Raw genomic sequence first — 8,307 nt, 5'->3', positions numbered from 1 at the left:
TATAGTTTTTGGCCTGTCTGTCTGTGGCAATAAACTAGCCTTGGTCATATCGGAGGTAGACCTTTCATATTTGGTATGTGTATTCTTTGTGGCAAGACCTTTCCATTGACACCAAAATCATTGATCTGGTAACTTTAATATTGATCTTTGACCTACTTTTTTTAAAAAAAATTCGAATATAAGCCACATTGTTCAAATAGTAAGAGGTAATGTTTTTACGTTAAGCATGTGCATTTCTTGTGAGAAGACCTTTCCAATGTTACCAGATTTTATGACATTGAACTAGTTTTTGGAAATTTTCTAGAAAAAACTTTAATATAAGAATGATCTTGTCGGCAAAATTCGCCGCAAAATGTGTTTAATCCTCTGAAAGTGTTTGTTCGCGAAAATTATGCACATAACGCGAAAGTTACGCATTATAACACAAAAATTTCGTGTTTATTCGCCAAAGTTACACATTATGCGAACGATTTTGCGTTCATTCGCGCAAATTTACTGTTGTAGCGCGAAAGTTACACGTTTATTCGCACAATGTAAAGGTTATACGTTATAATGCGAACGTGATGCATTTATTCGCGGTAGTTACGCATTATATAACGCGAAAGTTTCGCGTTTATTCGCAAAAATTACGTGTTATAAAGCGAAGTTTTTCTGCTACAAAAATGAACTCAATAGGCTTTCATAATTTAGCTCATGTTCGTAGCTGGGAAAAGAAACTTCGCGTTATATAACGCGAATAAATGTAGTTGTGTGAAAATTTTGTAAATAACTTTTAAGTTTTATGATTAAAAAGAATTGAATTTGCAATTTATAAGATTGTATAATAAAGTTCTACTAGAAACTTATGCCAAAACAATGGCAAGCAGCTTTGATTTTATTTAATTTCCAATTTGATGTAATTAGTATTTTCCCGCCAAAAGTTTTGGTGAGCGTTTGGCGCCTCTTGCTTTGTTTATAGTCATGTGACTTTAGACCAGGGTTGGATTTTTTCATATTGTCCAGTGGGTTTGAAGTGTTCAGACGTTTGAGTTTTAGTTATAGTTGGAGCTATTTCGCCATCATGGTATGTTTGGTTTTTCTTTGTTTTTATGGAAGCAATAGCATCGCAGTTGGCGCTCTTAATTATATTGCTAATATCTAACAAAGTGCATGTTTAACTTTTATTGCAGTAGCACCAAAGAAGCTTTGAAATATAGTTTACAGCTTTACATTTGATAAATATCAAGCCTAAAGACCATAACTTTGGTAAGTTATACTATTTAGACTGTTTAAGCAATATAAAAGTCAACTAAAGCAATAATATAAATATTTTGTTTTTAATCTTATTTTTCTCACTTATTAAATATGAATAAGTTCGGTGGATCACTTTTATAAAATTGTGATTAAAGTGCTTGAATATCATTTGATATAACTTTATGCTAAGTTTCAAATGATTCAATTTATATGTATATATAACATGTATAAAATGTATATATGTATTTGACGTGATGTACATTTTCATATGCGGCTTAGGGCAATTCAATTTATACTATTTGAATGAAATATAAACACGAACTTTTAACAAGGATTTACGCTGTTGTTGTATTTCTATCAACGCATCGTGAGTTACATTTGGAGCCCCCAGTTTGGTTTGAATAGCCCCGCTTCGTGTGAACACCCACAGTGAGTTATTTCCACAGGACAAAAAAATTGGTCTCCACAGAATTCAATTAGCCAGACGAGTGAAATCAACTCATCAGATTGGACCGGTTCGCTGGATTTTGTTCCGCAAGAAAGGCGCACACCTGTAGAGGCGGATCCAAGTAACGTCAAAGCGGATTCAAAATCGCCAAGGACTTGTGAATTCGGAGGGCGGATCCAATACTTTGATCAACCAATGGAATTCCAGAATTCGGATTGTGACAGAGAGATTCCGAATTGTTTTACGTACTACTTGTCTCTGCGTGTCACACCGGAAATAATGCAGTTTCGATGTAAACATTGTTTGACAGTGACACAACTTGTGTTTTTTTGGATCGTTTGGACTTTCATTTATTTAAAAAACAAAACAAACAACAACAATTCTTTGGATTATCTTACTGTGTTTATTTGTGCTATTGTTCATGGCCCTGTGATTTTTTTGTGTGTGTGTTTTTTGGTTTTTTTTTTTTAATTGTGTTTGTGATCCATTCGACAACAGACACAGTCAAGGCTAAATTCAGCAGATCGGTAAGCAAGCAAATCTAAATAAAATTTCAAAATTTCTTTCTTTAAATAAATGGTTATGTTAGGTCATAGCATGGCACTACTAACATTGCATGCAAGTTTTGTTGATAATTAAGTTAATAGCTACCAAGAAAACAAGTTGAGCGCAATTATTTGCATATTATTTGACATTATTTCTTGGTGATTATACAGTCAGAGATTGGTGGTATTAAGATTAGATAATTGGGAGTTTATCATTAGATCTGAGTCTGTCAGTTTGTTATTGATACATATTTCAGTTTGCATTCAGTGTCAGATTGGTATAAGCAAGTAGACATTGACAGTGACTTGGCTAAGGTAATTCTGGTTGATATAGTTTGTCTGTCGTCTACCGGAAGTGCGTATTTTCAACCGGAAGTGTCCAGTTGATAAAACCAAAGGTATTAATTACTAGTTTTACAAAACAACTACCATAATATTTCATTGTCAAACTTCAATATTATCATTGGTGTGTAGTTTGCATGAGATATAGCTAGACATTATCATACTTGGTGTATGTACCGTGTGTTTACACTTGCGCGTTTCAGTTGATGATCGTTAATTCAGTGCACTAAATCGTGTTCATTTCATATTACGGTTTATTTGCGCTGTCGTTTTCGAGAACTCGGTTGGTTTAAATTATGGCATCTGAGGATGAAAAGAAGCTTTTAAGTGCTTTTAAGGAATTAGGTCTAAAGCCAAAAACAGATACACCCGAGGATCTTAAAAAATGGCTTGAAGATTTTTCAGCAAAAGCAAAATCAGAGGAAGAAGTTGAATCTAAACCGATAACTATAATGCAATCAGGTCATCATAGTCAACCTCGACTATCCATTTTCTATGGGGAAAGTGCCACTAAAGGTGAAGCAGATTATGACCAGTGGTGCTACGAAGTAAAAAGTTTATTGCATGATGAGATCTATAAAGAGGAAGTTATTATGCAGGCAATTAGAAGGTCAGTCAGAGGTGAAGCTAGCAGAATCTTGATGAGATTGGGACCTGGTGTTAGAATTAAGGCTGTTCTAGAGAAATTTGAGAGTGTATATGGTAGAGTTGATACAAAAGAGGAATTACTTGCAAAATTTTACAGCGCTAAGCAAGAACAGACTGAAGATGTTACTTCATGGTCATGTAGGCTGGAAGACATTTTAAGGAAACTTGTTGAACAAGGGTTGATAGGGAGTTTTGGATCAGATGAGATGTTGAAGTCCAAATTTTGGTCTGGTCTTCAACAAGAGTTGAAAGATATATCTGGTTTCAAATATGAAATGATTGCAGATTTTGACAAGTTGAGAGTAGAACTTAGAAAAATTGAGAGAGAACATAAAGTCCCAGTAGCAGAAAAAGGGTCTAGGAAAGCATTAAATGCTCAACAGAATGTGACTGACAGTGCAAGTACTAGCAAAGAGTCAGAAATATCCGAGCTCAAGTATTTAGTACGGGATATGTCGATGACAATGAAAGCTATGGGTAAGGAGATTTCAGATCTTAAACAACAAACATATCACCACCAACCAAATAGAAACAAGTCTTCAGGAAGAGGTTGATCTAGGAATAAGCAGAATTACAATTCCGATTTCTCAAAAGATTCTAATCAGGACAGAGGGCATGATTCTGAGAATTTAGGACCTCAATGTTATATAGATGTAAGCAATATGGGCATTTTAAATGGCAGTGCACAGTCAGACTAGATCATTCAAAGAATTTAAACTATGGACCACCTTGTACGAGGGGCGGGTACTAGGTGCAAAGAGAGCACGCCCTTTTGAGGAGATTGTAGGTAGTAGCAATGAAGCAGTGGTCAAAGTAGATGGAATAGAAGTGAATTCTTTGGTTGATACTGGTAGTGCTGTTAGTACAATCAGCGAAAAGTGTTATAGAGAAAATCTGAGTCATAGAGAACTGCAGTTTCTCAATGACATTTTGCAAATAGAATGTGCAAATGGCGATACTCTCCCTTATTTAGGATTTATAGAGGTTGAGTTGGAATCAGAGGGTATCCCTATATCTGATTCTCATACATGTATTTTTTTGGTTGTACCAACAACGGCATACAGTGAAAAGACACCTTTGTTGATTGGCACTAACATTTTACGTCATTTAATGGAGGGTTGTAGAGATCAATTTGGAGACAGGTTTTTACAGAATGCTGCTTTGTTTACATCATGGTACTTGGCATTTAGGTCTATGATGATGCAGGAAAGGGAACTGAAAAGGACAAACAATAGATTAGCCTTGGTTCATTCAGCTGAGAATTCTAAAATCATTATCAAGCCAAATAGTAGCATCTGTATAAGAGGATACATTGATGCCAATAGCAGGATTCAGCACCCTGATACGTATGCTATTTTGGAACATACAAAAAAGTCAATTTTGTCAAAGGATTTGGATATAGTTCCAACAGTCATGACTTTTTCAGCCCAGACGTATCCAATATAACTACACAGATGGTATCAGTTCAGCCAAAGTCGGTGCTTTGTGAAGTACAACTAGTGCAGTTGAGTCAGCTCCTGCCTGATGAAGCACACCAAGATAACCAACCAGAACAGATTAGGAATCTTACTTTGGATAATACTGATTTATCTGATAAGCAGATAGAGGATATATGGAGATTACTCAGGCACTATAAGGGTATATTTTCTAAGGGAGATACTGACATCGGTCATTATACAGATGTTAAACACAGGATCAACTTACTGGATGAAATGCCTTTTACTAGTAAACAAAGGTACAGATGTATACCACCAGCTATGATAGATGAAGTTAGAAAACATATTGAGCATTTAATATCTGCAGGAATAATTAGGAAGTCAAGTTCACCCTTTGCATCGAATGTTGTTCTTGTACGGAAAAAAGATGACAGTATTAGGATGTGCGTAGATTATAGGATGCTCAACAAGAGAACTATCAGAGATTCATATGCCCTTCCCAGGATAGAAGACATTCTCGACACATTATCAGGATCAAAGTATTTTTCAGTTCTGGACATAAAATCTGGATATCATCAAATTGAAATCGAAGAAAGTCATAAACACAGAACAGCATTTACTGTCGGACCTATTGGATTTTTTGAATTCAATCTTTTACCATTTGACCTTTCAAACAGTCCAGCAACTTATCAGCGTTTAATGGAAGAATGCTTAGGAGATTTGAATATGAAAATATGCGTCATATATTTGGACGATTTGATAATTTTTTCAGATTCATATGAGCAACATTTAGAAAGATTAGAAATCATATTTAGGAGATTAAAGGAGTGCAATCTCAAATTGAATCCAAAGAAATGCAATTTATTCCATAAAGAGGTAAAGTATGTCGGATTCATTGTATCAGAACAAGGCATATCTACAGATCCAGAAAAGGTTAAGAAGGTTTTAGAATGGCCAACTCCTACTCATCCTGATGAAGTAAGACAATTTGTTGGATTTGCCGGATTTTATAGATGTTTCATCAAGGATTTCAGCAAAATTGTAAGACCTTTACAGGAAATTATACCCCCACAGAATCAGAGAAAGAAAAGGGTTAGATCAGAAGTGAAAGGATGGACTTGGGGTCATCAGCATGAAGCAGCATTTCATGAGCTGAAACATCATATGACAAATGCACCTATTTTGGCTTATGCAGACTATGACAAGCCATTCGATCTTCATATAGATGCAAGTTCAGAGGGGTTAGGAGCAGTTTTGTGCCAGGAACAGGATGGACAATTTAGAGTTATTAGTTATGCTAGCAGAACATTAGGAAAATCTGAGGAAAATTATCCTGCCATGAAGTTGGAATTTCTATGTTTGAAGTGGACAGTTACAGAGAAATTTTATGATTATCTCTATGGGCATAAATTCACCGTCAAGACAGATAACAATCCTTTAACATACGTTTTGTCATCAGCAAAGTTAGATGCCACAGGTCAAAGATGGGTTTCTGCATTATCAGCTTTTGATTTCGATATTATTTATAAACCAGGAAAACTGAACACAGACGCTGATGCTTTATCTCGGTATCCTAATTCCAATAAGAACATCAGTTCGGAGACAGTCAAAACAGTATATAACTCTGTGCAAGTACAACAACACATTATTAATATGGTAGAAACAGTGGAACCTTTTGATATAATTGAAGCAACAGAGTTTCCAGGACAACCATTGGCTCAGCTAGAGTTGAGAGAACTTCGGAGAATTCAACGAGATGATCCACTTATTAGATTTTGGATAAATGCAGTAAAGGCAAAAGCTCTTCCAATGAAACACAAAATTCCAAAAGGCAAAGATCATATGAACATGTGTAGGAACTTCAACAATTTGAAATTAAAAAGAGGAGTATTATACAGAGAAATTAAGAGTCAAGACAACATCATCAGTCAACTTGTATTGCCAAATCAACTTACACCTATTGCTTTAACAGGACTACACAATAATATGGGTCACCCAGGGAAGGATAGAACATTTTCTTTATTAAGGGACAGATTTTTTTGGACAGGCATGAACTCGGATGTAGAAAATTGGATTAAGAACTGCGAAAGATGTTTGAGAAGAAAATCCTCATGTCAGACATCTTATCCACTAGAATTAGTTTGTTTAGACTATCTAATATTAGAGCCTTGCAAAGGAGGAATCGCCAACATTTTAGTTCTTACAGACCATTACACAAGATATGCTCAGGCAATTCCGACAAAGAATCAGACTGCGAAAACAACAGCAGAAGCACTTTACAATAATTTCATTGTACATTATGGTATTCCAGCTAGATTACACAGTGACCAAGGTGCACAGTTTGAGAGCAATTTAATCAAAGAATTATGCCAGATGACAAAAATGGAAAAATCAAGAACAACACCATACCATCCGATGTGTAATGGCATGACAGAAAGATTTAATAGGACCCTCATCAATATGCTAGGAACTTTAGAGAATAAGGAAAAGCAAGACTGGAAAAAATATATCTCTTCATTGGTTCATGCTTACAATTGTACAAAACATGAAAGTACTGGTTATTCTCCATTTGAACTAATGTTTGGCAGAAAACCTAGATTACTGATGGATTTAACATTTGGATTACCTGAAAAGCACAACACAAAGGAATCGTACAGCGAATTTATTACGGAATTAAGGGACAGAATAAAAGAAACCTTTGAATTAGTAAAGAATACAGCAGAATCTTCCAGGCATAAACAGAAAATGAATTTTGACAAGAAAGCTAAAGCAAAGAAATTGAATATAGGGGATCAAGTCTTATTGAAAATATTGGCATATGATGGAAAACACAAAATTGCAGACAAATTTGAAGAAACAATTTACACTATCAAATCTCAACCGAATACAGATATTCCTGTGTATGTAATTACAGATGAGGATGGGCATGAGAAAACTATTCATAGGAATCTTATTATTCCTGTTGGGACGACATTTAGGCCTAAACCAGCAGAGAGAAAAGGCCTTGGAGAAAGAAATCCGCGGATAGAGGAGAAACAGGACGAACAGAGAAAGGAATCAGATAGTGAAGATGAAGAACAATTTGTCACCATACAAATTGAAAGAGGACACACTGATAAACAGAAGGATACGACTATTGCACCACAGCCATTGGAAATCCATGAAGCACATGATCATGCAGAAGTTCAAGCTGAGGAGGAGCTAGTAGAAGATGACTCAGTAGAGGAGGTTAGACGTTCGTCAAGAACAAGGAAGAAACCAAAGTGGCATGACGCTTATGTTATGTCTCAAACACAGGAGGTTGAGAACAGACGAGAGAGCACAGTTGTTAGCAAATTTGTTTTGCTCCAATATTCTAAAATCTACATCTCCTTCATTGATTGAAAACATTGTACATAGTATCATTAAATGATGGGACATCATTTCATGGAGAGGGGGAGAATGTAGCCCTGTGGAAATTTTGTAAATAACTTTTAAGTTTTATGATTAAAAAGAATTGAATTTGCAATTGATAAGATTGTATAATAAAGTTTTACTAGAAACTTATGCCAAAACAATGGCAAGCAGCTTTGATTTTATTTAATTTCCAATTTGATGTAATTAGTATTTTCCCGACAAAAGTTTTGGTGAGAGTTTGGCGCCTCTTATATAGTCA

The 8,307-nt window shown here is 35.4% G+C and overlaps 1 protein-coding gene across 3 annotated transcripts in view; it reads left to right on the top strand.

The window, feature by feature from the left end:
* Positions 1 to 1,861: 1,861 nt before the first annotated feature.
* Positions 1,862 to 8,307, top strand: part of LOC130050337 (protein mono-ADP-ribosyltransferase PARP14-like) — a 32,165-nt gene continuing 25,719 nt past the window's right edge. Inside the window, exon 1 of one of the 3 annotated variants that reach the window (XM_056150161.1) lies at positions 1,862 to 2,208. The gene's annotated coding sequence lies outside the window, so the exon portion shown is untranslated. The remainder of the gene's footprint in view (positions 2,209 to 8,307) is intronic. The other 2 variants (XM_056150162.1, XM_056150163.1) reach the window with 2 other exon arrangements.

Source organism: Ostrea edulis, chromosome 9 (genome assembly GCF_947568905.1).
Source record: "Ostrea edulis chromosome 9, xbOstEdul1.1, whole genome shotgun sequence".
Lineage (NCBI taxonomy): Eukaryota > Metazoa > Mollusca > Bivalvia > Ostreida > Ostreidae > Ostrea > Ostrea edulis.
Note: the sequence above shows the minus strand (reverse complement) of the source record. Positions and strands in the feature narration are given on the sequence as shown.